Genomic DNA, 21,174 nt, shown 5'->3' with positions numbered 1-21,174 from the left:
TCATAGAAATCTTTTAAAATTCCATTAACCAAATTTCTTTATAGAACGGTGGTGTGAGAACAACACTCTTCCCAAAACAATGGATGTTAGACATGATAGTCAATTTTCGTAGTCAAATCGAGAAGACAACGTTGATAATAATTAATCAATCTGAGAACCTTCTTGACATTTCCAGTCACATCGAGAGAAGGGCTATCCTTCTTGACGTTTCCAGCCAAATCTAGAGAATACATTATCGTTGCTACGGTACAAAAGAATGCACAGTAACCCTCGCAAAGTCTTCTAGACTTGTCTAATCAGCCGAGCAAAACGCAAGGGACGACGAATTCTGAAGCGTTGTTGGGATAGTAGCCTCTGCGAAGTCCAACAATAAAGGACGTATCGAGCCGATTTCATATGGGAACTCCAACTCAAGGAGCCCTCTCCACTTGATGTCTCTTACATCTCACCTTCCTTTGCGTTTATAAGGTCTTCGTGGCATGTGCTTTGCCTCAATTCCTTGTACTGAGACACGCTATTGTTTGAAATTCGTTCACCCTCCTCCTTTTCTACTGTGCAACCGAGCTGACTGTTAAGGAATCTATGTAAGTGTATGGTTGGTACTGAGCCACGCTGTTGTTTGAAATTCGTTCACCCCCCTCCTTTTCTACTGTTAAGCTAGCAACCTAGCTGACCTTAAATATAAGGTTTTCTCTTCATTTTTTTGCTTAGTTTTACCAGGTGCCGAAGCTTTCGATTCCATATTGTACTCGGTCAGTTGCTCAGTATTCATAAGCTTTGAATCAGTTATATAACTGAAGGCCACAGTCGCTGAATTTCACTTGGATATCAATAATCTTATCATAATATCAATGGAGATGGATGAGATAACAGTTGTGTTGGGCCAGGCATCAGAACTGCATGCGAAAATTGAGGACGCCATAGAGAGGGTGTTACAGTATGACACTGAAATCAACGGCGAAAACATAGCACCTTCTGTGGATGGTGATAAAATAGGATGTGTGAATGGAGGTAAGTTCTTGCATTCTGAAGTGGAAGCGGGGAGCCTCTCTTCTCTTCGAGATGCTTTGGAGGTTATTGAAGATCAACTCGATTGCTTGCAGGTTTGGATATAAAAATGTGAAATAATTATGAATGAGACGCACAATAGGCGTTATACCAAATTACTTTTCCTGTTGAATCTGCTTGAGTAAGTAGGAGAACCATTTCCCATTTCGCTCTACCTCTAGTTACCAATCTTAATCCTAATTTTATGTAGGAGAACCATTTCCTATTTAGGGCTCTCTCTGGTTCCCAATCCTAATTTTATTTTTATCTAGGTTAGGTTTATCAAAATTTTAAAATATTCCAAAATTTATAGTTAATTTTTCTATCTGTATGTCCATAGCTTATTTTTTTGAAATGTAGAAATTAGTTAATTTTTTTATTTCTATAGTCTTTTTATCTCCATAGTATATATTTTTTTTCAACTGTAAAAATCATGTCTACAGCAATTGAGAGATACATAGTCCTGCCAGTATTGGAACAAAAATATGTGGAAACCAAACCTCTCACCTATCTGTTGGACCATATCCTTAGGACTTATCTTCATAATTCATTATACATTACATTAGCATATTACTACATGATATATATGATATATCCTGAAAATCCAATTTCCAATTTCTGGTAACATGGATCAGAAATATAGCTTTTTTTCTTCAAATATGATCTTGATGTTTATTCATGCCCTGATTTCTTCCCACTACTACAAAATGTTTATTATTAATTTCTTGAATGCTTCTTACATAGGTATGGATTCACTTTAATCTACATTTATTAACTATTAAAAAAAACCCTCTGAATATTTAAAAAATCTTTCATAATTTGAATATATATATATATATATATAGTTTTAAAAACCAGAACCCATGACAGTCTAGTCTACCTACTAAACTGGTTTCAAAGGGAACCATTCAAATAGAGATTGAACATTAAAAACACATGAAATAATTAATTTTTAATGAAAAAACTATTTTTAAGATTTGAAATCATGATTCCAAAGAAATAGACACAAAATATGCAAAGTTTTCTCATATATAAACCATGTAAAGGTGAATATATCAAAATGGTACCAAGTCCAATATATATCAGCAGCAAAATATATAATCAATGGGTTCTAAATGGCCTCTAGAGTCCAAAAACAAAGCCAAAGCCTACAAGCTATGAGGCCACTCTTCTACTACAAATCTACATATATGATATTAGTGATCAACATTATCACTTGAAAGTTGAAATTTCTCATCATGATGAAACATAGTTGGTTGAGGGTGGACTCCCAAACTTTGCAACTACTTCTGTGCTGGTTCAATGATTTAGTGTCAAACTTGTGAAGTTATTCTGCCCTAATATGCTCTATTACTTCATTTGGTGTTCCACATGGCTTTACTTGGTTTCCTATCCTAGCCAAGGGTTGCTTGAACTTGTTAATACCCCCTCCTTCAATAGATTTTTGGCAATATCTGCACATTATTTTCCATCAATACTATCACAATGAGCTGATGCAGTATGCTTGGCTTTTGGAAGCATGGTGGCTACTACTTAGCTCAATCTCTATGTTGCTCCACTACTCAGTAAGTAGGGGAACCATTTCCCATTTCCCTCTCCTTGAGGCTCCCTTAAGGTCCCCAATCTCATTCCTAATGTCATCTAGCTAAGTTTATCAAATTTCTAAAATATTCCAAAATTTACAGTTAATCTTTTTATCTCCATAGTACATTATCATATTACTACATCATATATATGATATATCCTGAAAATCCAATTTCCAGTTTCTTGTAACATGGATCAGAAATATAGTTTTTTTTTTTTAATATGATCTTGATGTTTACTCACTTTTTAATCTCTTCCCACTATTACAAAATATTTATTATTATTTTGTTGAATACTAGTTACATGGATATAAATTCAATTTAATCTACATTTATTAATTATTAACAAAAATACTCTCTAATTATTTAAAAAAATCTTAAATAATTTAAATATATATAATCTAATCATAAATATCATTTAATCCAAATTCATTCATATTTATTTGTAAAGTACATTTAGATTCTATTTCCAGTGCCCTAAACAGTTATTAAAGAGTTGTGGTTCTATGACCATACCATGTTGCATAGTCAAGCTGGAAAAGCTGCACTCAAGGTGATCAGTCTGGTTAAATTTATTTGGTTAATGGTTATGTTGTAGAATTTTTTAATATAGATGGTTATTTATATTTAAAATTTCAAAATTAGATAGTAGATTTTGAAAATATTTTAGAATACGATAGAGGAGGGATGGTTTATTTTATCTAGAATTTTTGAATCAGACAGCAAATATTTTAGAATCAGATAAATAAGGGGCAGGTCTGAACTAACTCCTGTCCTTAGAATTGTATTCCAAAATTCACAATCAAGTTAAGTTGAGGGAGTATGGAGTCATGTACACCGTGCGTGGTGCTTTGTTGATTTTTAAATCTTACTTATGGGCAATGGATCCATGTATCGCAGCGGATTGGGAAGTTCCATGGACTCTACAGGTTTTCTTGCTAATTTGTTAAATTCCGGGGACATAAGTTTCTTTACGATTTTAACATGTGGGACACGAGGAGTTCGGAACGGTGATTTAATAGATTGTGTTTTACAGGGACAAGTTTCTTGTTAATTTTTCGTTTCCCGTTAATCGGAATAACAACAATGATGAGATTGGGTTTTCGTGTTGGACCCATATCAATGTTTAAGAGGTGGTCGGAATAACAACATGATGAGATTGGGTTTTCGTGTTGGACCCATATCAATGTTTAAGAGTGGTTTCCCCTCTCTGTCAGTTGTTGTATCATACCATAACATAGATCGATGAAATATGTGCTAAAACAAGTTAGGGAGCACAGCAACCTCTTATGGCCTGGTTTCTAAATCCGGTTTTACTGCACCTTAGCATAATTTCGTTGCAGAATCATAGATATTCAGGAAATTTGAGAGAGATGCTAGTGAAGTTAGCAGATAGAGGAGGGATAGCAGAATGAGATGCACAATAAGCGTTAGTATATCAGATTACTCTTTAGGTTGAATCTGCTTCCGGCAAGTAGGAGAACTATTTCCCATTTTGCTATCCCTTCTTGTTCCTAGTCTAATTTTAATGATCTAGTTAGGTATATGGAATTTTTAAAATATTCTAGAATTTATAGTTAATTTTTCATCTCTATAGTATATAATACATTATACATTACATGAGCATACTACTACATTGTATATATATCCATCTTGAAGATCCAATTTCCAGTTTATTGTAACCCGATAAAAATTATAATTTTTTTTTTTTTTCAAATATGATCTTGATGTTTACTCACCTCTTGATCTCTTCCAACTCTCTTCCCACTGCTACTCTCTTCCCAAGACTACAAAATCTTTATTATTATTTTCTTGAATGCTCCTTACATTGGTATGGATTCAGTTTAATCTATGTTTATTAACTACTAAAAAAAAACTCTTTAACATTTTAGATAATTTGAAAATATATATATATATATATATATATATAGTTTTAAAAATAGGAACCAGTGACTAGACCTGTCCACTTAATAAACCAGGTTTCAAATCTTACTAGTTAGATTTTAATGATAAATAATTATTTAATGGAAAAAAATATTTTTAAGGTATAAAACCATAATTCCAAACCAATAAACACAAAATATGAAAAGTGTTCTCATATACATACCATGTAAAGATGAATATATCAAAATGACACAAGTGCAATATGTATTAGCAACAACATATATAATCATCTGGCTCTAAATAACCTCTAGAGTCCAAAAACAAAGAAGTTGTCTATAATGCGACTTTTTGGAAGACTTTCCCGTGGGTTTTCTGGGCAACAATTTATTGGAATGTCAAGTTTGATAGCTAGTTTCTGCACAATCAAAGAGTCCCGGGGTTTTTCAGGGTGCTGAATCCAAATATGCAGTTAAAAAACCATTTTAACTGCAACAAATCAAGATTTAACCTCAATTTCTTATAGACAACAAAGCCTACAAGATATGTGGCCATTGAGCTACTACAAGTCTACATATATGATATTAATCATCAACATTATCACTCTAAAGTTGAAACTTCTCATCATGATCAAACTTAGTTGGTTGAGTCTCTACTCCCAAACTTTGCAACTACTTGAGTCACAAACTTGTTTGTTGGTTCAGTGACTTGAACCTCATTTGGTGCTCCACATGGATTTACATGGTTTCCTATCCCAGCCAAATGTTGCTTGAACAACACCCAACCTACCGAAGGTAGGAGATCTAGTTTATGACCCAAAAGCATTTGTTAATACCCCCTCCTTCAATAGATTCCTTCAATAGATTTTTGGCAATATTTGCATATTATTTTGCCATCAGTCATATCACAATGAGCCCATGCAGTATTTGGACGCATGGTGGGTACTACTTACCTCAAACTCTTTGTTGTTTCTAGGCTCCCTTTTGTTTCAAATCCCATTTCTAATGTCATCTTAGTTAAATTTATCAAGTTTCTAAAATATTCCAAAATTTACAGTTAAGCTTTCTATTTACATTATCATATTACTACATGATATATATCATATATCCTGAAAATCTAATTTCCAATTTTTTGTAGCATGGATCAAAAATATTTATTTTTTTTCAAATATGATCTTGATGTTTACTCACTTCCTGATCTCTTCTAACCACTACAAAATACTTATTAATATTTTCTTAAATACTCTTTACATTAGTATGGATTCAGTTTAATCTACATTTATTAACCATTATAAAAATAAGTAAAAAGCTATAGATATTTAAAAAATCTTTGACAATTTAAATATAATATAATTATAAATATCATTTAATCCAAATTCATTCATATTTGTTTGTAGAGTACATTTAGATTCTCTTTCCAGTGCCATTTCCAGTGACATAAATAGTTATTATAAAGTTCACAGAAGAGATAGGGTGCTTCTATGACCATACCATGTTGCATAAACAGGCTGGAAAAGCTGCACGGTGATCAGTCTGGTTAAATTTATCTGGTGACCATATGCAGCTCCAAATGCATAGTAGTCATTGTAATGATTATGTTGTGGAATTTTTTAATATAGATGGTCATTTTTATTTAAAATTTCAAAATTAGATAGTAGATTTTGAAAATATTTTAGAATCAGATAGTTTTGTGAATGATAGCAGTGCAAACCTCCATCTCCCAGGAAACCTCCATCTCGCAGTGCTTTATGCTGCCTGCATCGTTTTTCAGTCTTTGTTCTCATTCCCCTTTTTTTAACACAATACACTGCAGTGATACAATTTTTAAACCTACACTGCCCCCTGTTTTTTTAACACACAACATGTGTGTTCATTTCATTGTAATTCACATGTGAAAAACAAAATGGTCAACGCACAAAAACTGCCCATACTTCCGCTATATATAAAAAACATTAAAATTAAAAACCTCATCAACCATTTACCAACCCCTGTGAAGTCATTAAATTACCCTGACACAACTACGGTCAACCCAACTTTAATTCACTCCACGCAAGGTTATTAATGCTGGCTCGTATACTACTTTGGTTGATGGACGACGGAGAACGACGAAGCAAATCGGAGGGTGGACAAGGATATCAGAAGACCATTTGCTGCTGAACGATAGCGTCCGATAAACCTGTACGGAAGCAAAATTGGCTGAGGACGCGTGGCTGAAATTAATTGGATCGGGCTCGTGTGTACGGAAACTGCTCTCACCGCAAAAGCGGTCCGAAATGCGTTAGGCAGTTTGCTGATTTTGCTGAGCGGTTTCGGGGTTGTACGTGCTGGCTGAGTTGCTGTCCACGCTGCGTCCACGGTGCCTGCAGTTGGAATTAATATTCCAACACTCCCCTTTAATTTCAACTGCTGGGCATTCAATCATACCCAAACACTTCCTCACATAGAGGGATTCACCAACTGCTGTTAGAAGAATATCTTCCTCACATAGAGGGATTCACCTGAGACTGTGCTGAAGAGCACCTTCCTCTTGACAGAGGGATTCACCTGAGACTGTGCTGAAGAGCACCTTCCTCTTGACAGAGGGATTCACCAGTATATGCTGAAAAGCATCTTCCTCTTGACAGAGGGATTCACCGGCATGCCTTCTTCAGAGGCACTTCAATCTGTCTCTTACATTCATTTAGCACATACGCGCTGCAGCGTATTGCCTTTTGTTTTCTCAACAAAACAACTGCAAAGATTTCACGCTGTTGTGTTTTCTTTGCATTACATTTCACTTGCGCTACTGCGCATTCCCTTCCTGTTGTTTTCACAATGAACAACAACCAAAACTTCACGTTGCTGCCTGCTACCCTTCATTGATTACAATCGCACTGTTGATGTGTCTCACTTGCATTTCAGATGCAAACAACAAAAACTGCATTCATATGCGTTGTTGCGCTTCTACCTTCTCTCTCAATAGACAACCACAAAACTTACATTACAATCCATATCTGCACTGCTGTGCATTTTTCCTTTTCTGCGCTCCTCTACGCTGCTGCGTCTACTCTGCTCTCTGTCTTCAAAATTAACATTGCTGAAGCATTGCTGTGTCTGCACTGCTGTGCATTTTTCAAAAACAAAATATTCTGTCTCTTCTAGAACAATTACTCTGTCCCAGCGTACAAATTTACACTGTTGTGTGTAAATATTTCTTACATTCACTGCTGTTGCATATATTGCATTTCAGTTCAATGAACAACACACTCATTGCACTTACATTTACTGCTGTAAAGAAAAATTTCTTTTACATGTGCTGCTGCCCATTACATTTCATTTTTTTCAACAAAAAAATCTTCATGCTGCTGCTTTTTTCATATTCACATTGCTGTGTGTTTTTACTACATGTTCTCCAACAACAAAAACAAGACTTACATTACCCTTTTCACTGCTGTGTGAAAAATTTCATGATTGCACTGATGCGTGCTTCCGTTTTCTACATTACATGCTCCTCCTTCATTTTCTTCTCACTGCTTTGCGTTTTCATTGCCAATACAAAACATTTCTATCTGCTGTGTATTACACTCACTCTGCTGTGAGTATATTCTCTCACATTACATAAAAAGAAAAACTACATTCCATTGCTATGCATTTCAATGCATGTGCTCCACAAACAAAAGTTTCCATGCTGCCCCTGTTCTATGTTCTGCCTTCGCACTGCTGTGCGGGTCTCCTTGCTTTGCATTACAATGCATATACAATGCATATGATTCACATCGAATTCATCTTCGTCTTCACTCCCACACTGCTGTGCGTTCTACCGTTTCTCATTTTTCTTATCGCGCTTCTGCACTTCACATTTCAATGCTGCCCCTTTTTCTTTTCCGCACTTCTGTGCATATTGCATTGCATATGTGATAAAAAACAAAGCAAAAACATTACATTTTTCAACACCACTGCGTATTACATTTCAGAGGGATTAACAAAAAGATTTCATTTGCACTCTGCTGCACTGCAATACATCCTCCACGCAGTCTCCATGCCCTGCAGACTTTTTTTTCTTCTCTGTTCTTATGGCAGATTTAATTTCATATCTCTCCCTTATAAGAATATAATTCAGCAAGGATTTCATAAGAACCCATTCACCAATAGCTTCAACGATAATGATCAAGAATTACAAGCTCCCCCTTAATGTATGCATTGTTTTCTTTCAGCAAAGTTTTCTCAAAAGAAACTTAGATCAGCTTGAGAGCTCAAGGGACTTTCAGACTGTATTTCCTTCCTTCTCCATACTTGTGTAACTTTCTTCTTTTGCATGGGTCTAGCTTGTGTAAGAGCCCATGTTAAGTTACAATCACGTGCCATATGCCCAATGTTATGACACTTGAAACATTCTACATTGTTCATGAATAAGATTTCATGATTTCTTCCTATAAAATTGTTTCTTGGAGGTTGTTGGAGACCATAACATCTATCTCTAAAAAATGCTCTACAGTCTTTTGTCATATGACCAAAGTTTGAACAAGAATAACAATAACCAAAAAATGAACTTTGGTACCTGGGAGATGGAGGTTTCCTTGATGTACTTCTGAAGCCTTGCTGCCTTGAGATCCTTTGATGATAACCATTGCCTCTTACCTATTTGACATCAACTACATTTCTTCTTGGAGTTGGTTTTCTGCTTGGAGTAGGATTTCTTCTATTGTAGCCTTGATCTTTCTCCTCGTGTTTGCTGGAACTAGGAGCATCACAATTTCTTTCTGCCTTCTTCACATCTCCTTTGCTTAAAGCATTTTCATTCTTGTTTTAGGGTTCACCTACATACCCAAGTCCTGATTTATCAGATGGAGATCTGTGATAGCTGAGCATGTCATCCAAGGCTTGAGAGCTCTTCATGATTTTGTTCATCCCTTCAACCTTTTTCCTGAGGAGGACAATCTCTTCTTCCAATCTTTCACACTCATTATTTTTCTTTGCAAGTTGTTCCTCCGTTTCTTCTTTGTTATGAGTAGCTTCAGCTGCTACTATTTTAAGGGAGATAATATCTATCTTCATTTTGGAGATTTCTTCTTGACTGCTCTCCATTCTCTTTTCAGCTTCTTGTGCCTGCTTCCTAGCTTCTTGTAATTCAGACTTAAGGGAGGAGACCTCTACCTTGTACTGTCCAATCTCTTCTACAAGTTTGTTCACTCTCATGTGCCTTTGTTCAAGTTGATTTGACAAGATATCTTCCTGCTTCTTTGCTTTATTCAATTGATTTGTCATGGATATGACCTCTTCATGATGCTTCCTTTTGCTTTGATCAAGTTCCTTCTTAAGCTTGGCAAGCTCTTCATCCCTTTCTTTTACTTGAAGTTTGATGAGGTCAACCTTCTCACATTCAGCTTCTATGATGGGTTCATAATTTTCTTCTTCACTGATGGTCATGGTCAGTGCTCCCTTTGCATGAAGGTCATGAAGTCTGTCCCATATATCCTTTGCTGATGAATATTTTCCTAGATTCTTCTTTACAGAATCAGGCAGTCCATCCAAGATTATTTTTGCTGCTTGTGCATTACACTCCTTGGATTCTCTATCCATCTTGCTATCATCAATCACTGATTCCCAAATTTCAATCCCTTGAGACTGTAAGACAGTCCTCATTTTTATTTCCCACATATCAAAATTTCCATTAAACCTTGAAGCCTCAAATAGAATGCTTTCAAATAGATTGTCTTCTATTTTAGTAGAAGAGGGAGACACAACCTTAGGAGGATTGGAGGCTTTCTTCCTTGACCTCGCCATTCTTAACTATGTTTAAAATACCTGACTGTGTTTTTAAAATGACTCATTGTTTCTTCAACAGCAACACAGAAAATTAATCTGAGAAATACCTGAATCCTTTTGCCTGAGACTTCACACTGCTGGAGAAGCCTTTACTGCTGCAACAAGAGTCTTTCCTTCAGCTTCTTTGACACTTCAAAGAGCCTGAACAAGCTCTGTCACCATCAAAGAGCCTAGACCAGCTCTGATACCACTGTTGGGGATTTTTCTGGTAAAATCCCAAAAACAAACAAACTGAACACACATAGAGACAATGCTCTGCTTTTTTGTGCCACATGATCTTTTTGCACAGGGAAGCTAAAAAAAATGTCTGAGAACAGAGTATTACACTTCCACAAAATGATTTGTATTCATTCAAAACATAATGCCTGATACAACATTCATCCTCTTTCACTCAGAGGGATTTACCAAAAATGCATTCAACCAACAAAATATTTACTCTGTCTCGTCCTGAGAATTTACACTGCTGGGTAAAATTCTCTTTTTCTTTTACTGCTGTAAAACCCCTTTACATTTACTGGTGTAATAAAAATTTTACATGTACTGCTGTAATTTTTTTTTACATATGCTTCCTCAAAAATATTATGTGCTCCACTTCGTTTGGACTATAAAAAAAACTTACATTTCAACCTGGTTATTTTTATGTTGCACTGCTGTGCATTCACAAAACTAAACTCCCATGCATCTTCTCTTATGCACTGCTGTGTAATATCTTCCCTGCTTCACGCTGGTTAAAAAAAATTCACACAACCATATGCGCTCCCCTGTTTTCCTTTTATGCATTGCTGTGCAAAATACTATTTTTATTCGCTGCCGGGTTCTCTCCATTTATATTCAACCACACTCTACTATGGTTTAAAATTCCATGGTCTGCGTATTGCCCTCCTTGCTTCACACTACACACTGGTGTGCTTTATGCTGCCTGCATCATTTTCCAGTCTTTGTTCTCGTTCCCCTTTTTTTAACACAATACACTGCAGTGCATTTTACGACATACAATTTTTAAACCTACGCTGCCCCCTGTTTTTTTAACACACAACATATGCATTCATTTCATTGTAATTCACATGTGAAAAACAAAATGGTCAACGCACAAAAACTGCCCATATTTCCGCTATATATAAAAAACATTAAAATTAAAAACCTCATCAACCATTTACCAACCCGTGTGAAGTCATTAAATTACCCTGACACAACTACGGTCAACCCAACTTTAACACAACTGCGGTCAACCCAACTTTAATTCACTCCACGCAAGGTTATTAATGCTCGCTCGTATGCTACTTTGGTTGATGGACGACGGAGAACGACGAAGCAAATCGGACGGTGGACAAGGATATCGGAAGACCATTTGCTGCTGAACGATAGCATCCGATAAACCTGTATGGAAGCAAAATTGGCTGAGGACGCGTGGCTGAAATTAATTGGATCGGGCTCGTGTGTACGGAAACTGCTCTCACCGCAAAAGCGGTCCGAAATGCATCAGGCGGTTTGCTGGTTTCGCTGAGCGGTTTCGGGGTTGTACGTGCTGGCTGAGTTGCTATCCACGCTGTGTCCACGGTGCCTGCAGTTGGAATTAATATTCCAACAAAGGCTTCAAAAGCCAATAGGTCATGCTGTTTCTTTGGCAGCAAAAACTGCTCTTGTAGTCACCAGTGTTATCACCGTCATGGTTTCGACTACTGCGGTAAAGAACAAGCTAAGCAGAAAAGGTATTCGTAAAGTGCATTCTGCTCCTTCAGCCAGGGTTCTTTCCTCCCAATCAGTTGGTCATGACCTCAAAAAACCTGGTAATGTTACATGATAGTTTGCAGTGAAAACCTGGTAATGTTACATGATTGTTTGCTGATAATAATAACAACAATAATAAAGATGTCATGTCGAATAAATAAAATTTATTTCTTTCTTTAAAAGATGAAAGGTTTACGATGTCCTCCTTTGTCTTCCAGAGATATGTAATGTTCTTCTGGTATTAGATGATTCGCTACCAATTATGCTTTGATGAAATCCATTATATTGTAACAGCTTGAGAAGGTTTAATAAGAACTTCCTCATAGTTTCAAATCTCATAGTGACATGATGTTTCATTAGGAACGGCTTTTATACGGATTATCTTAACTTTTCTTTAATTTTGTAGTGATTATCTTGACTCTTCCTTCATTCTTTGTGAAGAAAGAAAAACTAAAAACTAAAATCCCTCATTTAAAGGGCGGTTGTAATTCAATGCCTTTAAAACGGAAGGAGTGTATTTGTGGTTTTACCTGAATTCATCCTTCCTCACTTGTTAAAGGATGTTCATTGATAGAGTAAGCTCAAGTTGCAGACTGTATTCCTACGATTTATCTTCGCAATAAACTCTCAATGACCAGTGCCAGTGACAGATTCCTCCTATGTTTACAAATATGTCAGAATTTCGAGTAAACAGGACTGTATATGGGACATTACCAATGGACACGGGTTGTCTTATCATGAGGTGCGATGGCGAAGGCGTAATTATGCTTTCCAAGAATTGAGAAAATAGGAGAGATTCTTCTATGTCTACAACTGAATATAACTGTTAACATGTTCATCTTGTAGGACTTGAATCTTCACGGATCGATCTGAAATACTTCAATTATTACCTTGTTTTCATGGACTGAGCTAAAGAACAATAGTCAATCGTCAACAGTGATGTTTAACGTTAACTAACCCAAATTTCTTTAAACCCTTTTGATAAACTCTCTTTCCTTTTTTAACATTATTTGATTGGCCTTATAGTAATGTCTTATTTTCTATATATATATATATATGCCAAATTGAGGAAATATTATATTATAAAATGGATACCTTTAGGAAAACTACGAAAGCAGGGTTCTGCGCATTTGAGAACAAAGTTAAAAAATATATATTTATAACTGAAACGAGGGAAATTTAGGAATTATAAGAGTGTTGCATTGGGGTTACCGTAGAAGTCCAATATTAGGGTATTTTTACTCATTTTAGAACAATGTAATCGGATCTTAACAAGTGTCATGATAGTATCAGAAATGATTGGATACAATTTATTAAAATTCCAGAGATTTTAACTCTACGGAAGGTTTTAAGAGAGTACAACGTGAAAGTACATGCAAAATTCAAAACGAGGAAGAGTTAGTCATCAGGAGTGTCATGCGATGTTGATTTAGCAGTCAAGACATGCACCAAATTATAAAGTATCTTGGTATGCTTCTACTGCTATTGCTCATTGCTTTTTGTTTTGGCTAATTCCTCAATTTGAGGAGTGAACAGGCTATTAGGAAAACATCTTGATGCCATTGGAGATGGATATTGGATTGATCGATGGATTGTATGAAGTGTTGAATTTCTTTTTCCATAACTAAGATGAAGAAATTCGTGATAATTTCATTTGTCCTGATTTCGAGTTGTTGAAGATGAAGGTTGGCTACCAATCCCTCAAATTTTATAGAAATATCTTCCCAATGGGTGTCAAGTAGGTTAGTCTAGCTTCATGACTTTCCAAAGCTTGTTTTGTCTTCCTTAATTTGGAGTAGTCCATGTTATGTGACTAGATTAATGCTCCTTGAACCCTTGCTACTACAAGTTTTGGCAAAGATGGTGACCTAAAGAGGTTATAGATATGAGTTGATGAATGAGAAGTGAAGCTAATAGAACCATAAGCCCTAAATATATGGAGAGAGAGAAGAGAAGAGTTTAGCTATATGCACCACCCAAGGGATTTTTTCTAAGAGGATGCATATTTCCCAAGAGAAGATGTGTCATACAAGGAATCTGAAGAAAGGAAGACCCGAGATTAAAATAGAGGGGATGTAACCCCCAATTTTAATTACAAACAAAACATGTTGAAAATATGAAAAACATATAATAAACATTGAAAAGTAAGAAGATGCAACTTAAATGAAGAATAAGGTTGAGTTTGCAAGTTGGGTCTAGGAAATCCCACCTAAGATCAAGAAGCCAAAAAATTTCCATCATAATAAATAGAGATATTTTGCATAAAATGGGAAAACAAAGAGCAAACACAGAAACCCTAAACCAAAATGCACTAGGGTGATAATCAATGCAACTAGAGGAGAAATATTAGCATATATCAAAACTAATAACCATGAAATTATCCTTGAATGCATCGAGTCATGTAGAGGAGAATGACTCATATGCGGGAATGGTGAGAGACGAGGACATACGATGGTAGTGGAAAGGTCTTGTTGACTTGCTCTTGTTATTCTTGTAATTATAGTCGACTTGGTGCACCATATGTAAGTCTATAATCATGTACCATGTAAGAGAATTTGCAAGGTTATAGGATTGGTTTTCGATATTCATTGAGATTTATTACTAAGACCTATGTGTTTTTATTCGTTGCTTGATTGGAAAGGCTATCCTAGTTATTTTAATGCATAAGGACATGAAAGAAGGATACCAATGTCATAGATTATTTTCATTTGTTTGATGTGCTCTAAGAAAAAGTCTAGGAGACAATCTTGTGATTCATAGTTGAAGAGCATGGATATGATGATTAGAGTCAAGTCTTTATTAGAGTCAGTTGGAAGGTTTTGATGGTATTTATAAGTATAAATTTTGAAGTAGGCATGTTATTGGACAATAATCTATGATTGTAGGTGAAGGAATGTACCTTTGTCCCTCTATGGTTGGAGATAACACCCTTCACCTACCATCACATTAAATGAATAAAGTTTATTCTGAAATATTCTATGATTGTAGGTGAAGGAATGTACCTTTGTCCCACTATGGTTGGAGATAACACCCTATACCAACCATCACATTAAATGAATAAAGTTTATATTGAAATATTTTAGTGGATGTAGATTTTTTTTTTGTGTTATTAATATCTTTTTAAATGTGACATGTCAACTCCATGTTGAGGATAGAAGGAATTACATATCTCCTTGACATTGAAAACCATAATATTAAAATGTTTTAACTATAAGAAATGTTTTAATTTCAATTGGGTTGTGTGTGTACAACATGAGTGAGCATGAGTGACTTAATGGTTAAGAACATGTGATTCATGTTACATTTTTTTTGTAAGTAGATGCAAATGATTTCTATTAATAAAAACATGTTTTACATTGATAGAATATAGTTGTTGGCATCCCAAAAAGAATGACCTAGGAGTGTAAACCTCCAACAAAGTAAATAAACTAAGCACCATTTTTATCTATAACAAACTGAAAACTTAGGTGCTATATTACCAGAGAACAAAACCATAAAACCAAGAGATTGAAATCATAATATATCCATAAGCCATAAGAATATTGCCAGAAAAAATTCAAACCAAAATAAACAAGAAAGTGCTTTTGAAGCATACCAGAACAAAACCATGCACCATCAGAAAAAAACAATTAAAAACTTGCATGGAAGACTAAAAACCAACCTTTCCCACCCCTTTGCAAAAAAACAAAGACCAAATTTCATGCCAGATGTGGAAAATAGTGGTATTGTCCTTCATATTCTTAGAGAAGACACCAAGAGAACCTAGTGATAATGTCAAAGGAGGTACTAGAAAAGATGAAACATCAAATCCCGTATCAATCTAATGAGGAAAGAGGAGATAAATTAACACGTGGAGAGGTTTTAGCAGGTGGAGCATTGATGACTACTGAGGCATCAATGAGTTCCTCACGATAAGAGTCAGAGACCATATATTTTTCGACCCTCCTAAATTGTGAGAGTATATCGTCCACGCCGAAGCATACATTCCAAAGAAGTTATTAAATATCATATTGTCGTGCAAAAAACTTATAATTTTGTACTTGCATATCTCTCAGAACCATACAGAAGAGAGTATTCATTTGTTGGTGCACTACAAGAAACTGTGGTCTTCGTTTTCTAAATTTCCCTAGAATCAATTTAAGGTCAACTCTTCCCACTTCAAAGTCTAAAAAGTATAGACCGTCACCAAATTCTTTTGATTTAAGGTGCAAAATTTCTCTCTGGACGGACTCCATCAAAATAATTTAAAATTGAATCTCAACCAAAACAACCTTAGACTATGAGGGTAGAACTACTCTCCCCTTGTCTACCACTATCCATTCTTTGTGGAAAAGACATAGTTAATAAGAGAAATGATTAATCCACACAAATTTGGGTGGAATAATGACCAATAAGATAAGGAGAAAAACAAACATTAAGCTCTCTGAATGGTTGACCACTACACAAATAGGTCCTCTCCTAGGCTCCACAATTGGAACCCAAGAATAATAAGTATTTAATAAACCCGACAAAAATACACCCCTGAAAACCCCACAAAAGATGCTCTAAGGTGAATAACCCACTTTAGAGTAAGATAGACCATAGACTCGACACCTAAACTTTGTAATGCAGCGTAACTAAAAGAGTTAGCCCTGAAATTTGTGACACACCAATTTCCCAACACATAATGAGACCAAAATTGATAGATACAAGAAGTATAAAACATCATATACTTGAATTGTATTACTAAACTGAAAGGTAAAATGTTATCACTAAAACCATATAGAAAAATTGCCTATATAACATAAACCACAAACGAAAACATGATAGTTAAATGAGATACATGTGAAATGGTTCCTTGGAGTGCCCTGGTTGATAAAACAACCACCAATTTGAAGACCTCCCTACCTGCTGTATTGTGCAAAAAAAACAAAAAAAACATTGACCTAATTAGTGGTCCTAAAATTTATGGTAATGAATTGAAAAGATAAGGTCTCGCCACCAAAACATAAACTACTGTCAGTTTTACCAAAGGAAAGAGCGAAGTGGACCATAAGCAGTAAGGTGGGGATTCCTCCCCACCACCCCCAGATAATTTCGTACATTTGCCACCCTTCAAATAACTCCATGCATTTACAATGAAAGGACCTGAGTTGATAACCCATGACACCCTGAAACCAGAAAGGAACAAGTGCTAATCCAGGCACACATTTTGACCTGGAACAAGTGCTAATCCAGGCACACATTTTGACCTAACTCCAGGTCTGACCTAACTCCTGTCCTTAGAATTGTATTCCAAAATTCACAATCAAGTTAAGTTGAGGGAGTATGGACTCATTTACACCGAGCGTGGTGCTTTGTTGATTTTTAAATCTTACTTATGGGCAATGGTTCCATGTATCGCAGAGGATTGGGAAGTTCCATGGACTGCTGATTTTCTTGCTAATTTGTTAAATTCCAGCGATATAAGTTTCTCCAAGATTTTAACATATGGGACACGAGGGGTTTGGAACGATGATTTAATAGATTGTGTTTTACAGGGATATGTTTCTTGTTGTTTTTTCCTTTCCCGTGATCTGGTTTCACTGGGGATTTTGTGATATCAGTCCACTCTGTCAACTTCTCCCTCATTAAGGAAGGCATGTGGCTCGGATGTAAAGCAGCCCATTGGCTCCGAGAATAATCTGGTTGAATCCTCAGCCCGTTCAATTTTTTCAACACATAATACATTAAGCAAGTAATCGGAATAACAACAATGATGAGATTGGGTTTTCGTGTTGGACCCATATAACTGTTTAAGAGGTGGTTTCGCCTCTCGGTCAGTTGTAGTATTATACCATAACATAGATCGATGAAATATGTGCTAAAACAAGTTAGGGAGCACATCAACCTCAGATTGCCTGGTTTCTAAATCCTGTTTTACTGCACCTTAACATAATGTCGTTGCAGATTCAGAAATATTCAGGAAATTTGGGAGAGTTGTAACTGAAGTTACCTTTGTTCAAACAGTTGAATTCGCTCTTGTTAGCTTATGTCCACTAAATTTATGAGTTTTTCCTACAAAAGGTTTGCATCATGCATCTTTCCCTGTGTAACATGCATCTGTGTCTGAACCATCCAAACTATTTTTTTCCCAGTACTAAAAAAGCATGATTTATATTAATAGCTCAGAATTAGGAGATTACAATGCCATTCAATTGTTCCACATCATAAAAGATCTATTTGGAGATGCCATTTCAACATTCCCTCCCATGCTGCCAAATACAAAACATAAATGGAGAAATAACAGTCGGTCGACCACATACAAATCCAGAATTATAAACTTGCATGATAAGGTTGTATGCAGTTCAGAACCAAAAAGAAAATAGAAAGCATTCAGCATGTCAACTGCTTCTACTTCTTCTAGCCCACTGCACAGTGTGAAATAACAACATGTCCATCCCTCCAGATGATTGAAAGCAAAACAGTTATAAGACAAGTAGAGTTACAAAAAATTATACAAAAAAGACGAGGGGATGAAGAAAGTAGCCAGGTAATGGGAAGTCTCCTATGTCTATGACTATCTCTAAGTGCATTTTTCTAGTATTGCCATTTAAGCCCCTCTTCCATAGTTCATCTGTATCCATATTTTGTTCCCTGCCAAGATGGCTGATAGTGGAGTCGCTGTGTTGATTCCATAGTAGTTCAATTCTTCTTAGCCAGCCATGTAATAATGGGTTTGTGATGTTTTCCTTGCCCATTAATTGATCAATTATAATTTTTGAATCCCCATGGATATGAATGAAAGGGATATCAAGGAAATTAGTAAACCATAAGAGGCCCCATAAGGCCATTGCTTCAGCCTTTATGCTAGTGCCCCTACCTCCATGCCAAAATGTTTTGAATGCCTCTGAGATGGCAAGCAAAAACCAGCAACCACATGTATGCCTTTGAGCAGCACCATAAAAAAAACCCATAGGGTATTCCATCTTGAGTTTAGTCCTCTTTTGACATGGTGTTTTGGAGAAAATTTCATTTGATGTATGCAGTGTGTGGCTCATTAAAACATTTTCAATGATCTTATAGAAATTTCCAGTGCAATTCTCAAAGATGGGGTTGTTTCTTCACTTCCAAATTTCCCAAAAGAGAATAGGTGGAATGATTCTCTAGACAGAGTTTTGAGAGCTCCACCACCTTAAACAATCTAGAATGCTTGCATGTTGAATATATGGAAAACCAATATATGAAGAAAGTATTTTCCATACCTGAATTGTATGTTGATATGTAAGGAAAATATGATTGTTATTTTCTGATTCCTCTTTGCAGATAGGTAGATAGAACAGATGCCATGTCCTTGCCATTGTGGCTTTTGCAAGTTTTCCCAAGTAAGATTTTTATTATGGAAAACCAACCAAGTAAAGAGAATGATTTTGTTTGGGATATTAGTTTTCAAAAGGCAAATAAAACATGTTTCTCACTCCGTTGTGCATCCTCTGAGCAGAGAGAGAGGTATATATCTGCAACTTTAATGTTATCATTCTTCATCTTCCCTGACCAGATTAACTTATCATGGTTGCCACCACATCCCGAGTTGTTTCATCTCAGCAACAATGCAATCCCAAGGTCCCAATGCCCAGATAGACCCAATTCCTGTGTGTTCTTTCAGACTATAGACCCCTCCATAGTGAAATTGCTTAGACACCAGAAGCATATGCCTCTTCTATTTAGAGTATTTAAAAGCTGCTCTGATCATATCCATATTGTCAGCACCCAGAATGTGATAGGTGCCAATGAGAATGTTGTGGCCCTAGCCAATGTTCCAAGCCATGTGTTGTAGGAAAATCTTTGTGACTTTTTGGAAGCTGAGCCAGATTGCAGATCCATTTGAAACCCCAATGGAACCTTTTCCAAACTATTTATAATAAGCAGATTCATGAATGAGTGAAAATGTGAGGGTGCAGATATAAAGTGGGTCACAAATAAGATTCAAATTGAATGTTAAGAAATCTTTCATTAAAAATCACATAAAGGAATTTTTTTTGGGATCCTTTTGACCTATTAAGTGTGGTTTATTTTCTGTTAAAGATGAACCAGACAAGATAAATCACAATTGATGATTTTAAAAGTAGACAAAAAAATTCTCTTATATGATTTTTGCTGAAAAACTTCTTAACGTACAAGTTATGGACCACAAAAAGCCTAAATTCAGAAATTCAAATTCAATATTCAGTTGTTACAAATTCAATATTCGGTGTATGTATATAAGATGAAAGCATTGAAAAGGACTTACAAATAAGTCAGATACTCTAAGATTAAGGAGTGCTCACATATCAATTTATGAATTAACAGCTCATGTGGATTGTTTGATTATGCAAATAATATATATTGTTTCTTTGTAGATTTTGATGCTGCAGCAACAAGCTGATAGGGAGGCAGCTTTGTCTGATCTTGAGGAATGTAAGAGAATTTTCTTTGAGCGGTTGAGCGGCATCAGGTAAGAGAACGGGACGTTGTGCGGGAGGCACTTGCATTTGCAGGGCAGGAATTTGTTGAAAATGATAACTCGCATCAACCATCTCACCCCATTCTCTTACCGGAATGCCTTTCATTTGCTATGTCAGATAAGGAACACGCCAAAAAATGTGAAGATCCCAACCTTTTGTTGAGGAATGATTGCATGAAGTTGATGGGATGGAGAACAGAGACTGAAGATGGAATGGATTCTGGTTTGGAAAACTCTCAAACATGCAAGGGATTAGTTCCTGATGTATACATAGAAAATGACCAGACAGAGTGCAAGGGATTTTTTTTCAAATTTTCATGCCACAACATACAAAGGCTTCAAAAGCCAGTAGGTCATGCTGTTTCTTTGGCAGCAAAAAATGCTCTTGTAGTCACCTGTGTTGTCACTGTCGTGGTTTCAACTGGTCAGAACCTTAACCTATTAGAACAGTGATAACTTGGTAAGGGTACATGATTATACTTGGTAAGAGAGATTCTTCTATGTCTACAACTGAATATAACTGTTAACATGTTCATCTTGTACGACTTGAATCTTCAGAGATCGATCTGAAATACTTCAATTATTAAATCCTTGTTTTCATGGACTGAGCTAATGAACAATCGTCAATCGTCGACAATGATGTTTAAAGTTAATTAACCCAAACTTATTT

The 21,174-nt window shown here is 35.9% G+C and overlaps 1 pseudogene; it reads left to right on the top strand.

The window, feature by feature from the left end:
* Nucleotides 1–851: 851 nt before the first annotated feature.
* LOC149160606 (plastid division protein PDV2-like) lies at nucleotides 852–20,957 on the top strand (annotated as a pseudogene).
* Nucleotides 20,958–21,174: the final 217 nt, after the last annotated feature.

The sequence above is a fragment of the Pinus tabuliformis genome, chromosome 5_2, assembly GCF_031772625.1.
Source record: "Pinus tabuliformis cultivar Carrire ecotype Pingquan chromosome 5_2, CPIR1, whole genome shotgun sequence".
Lineage (NCBI taxonomy): Eukaryota > Viridiplantae > Streptophyta > Pinopsida > Pinales > Pinaceae > Pinus > Pinus tabuliformis.
The sequence above is the reverse complement of the archived record's forward strand: the minus strand, read 5'-3'. Positions and strand labels throughout refer to the sequence as shown.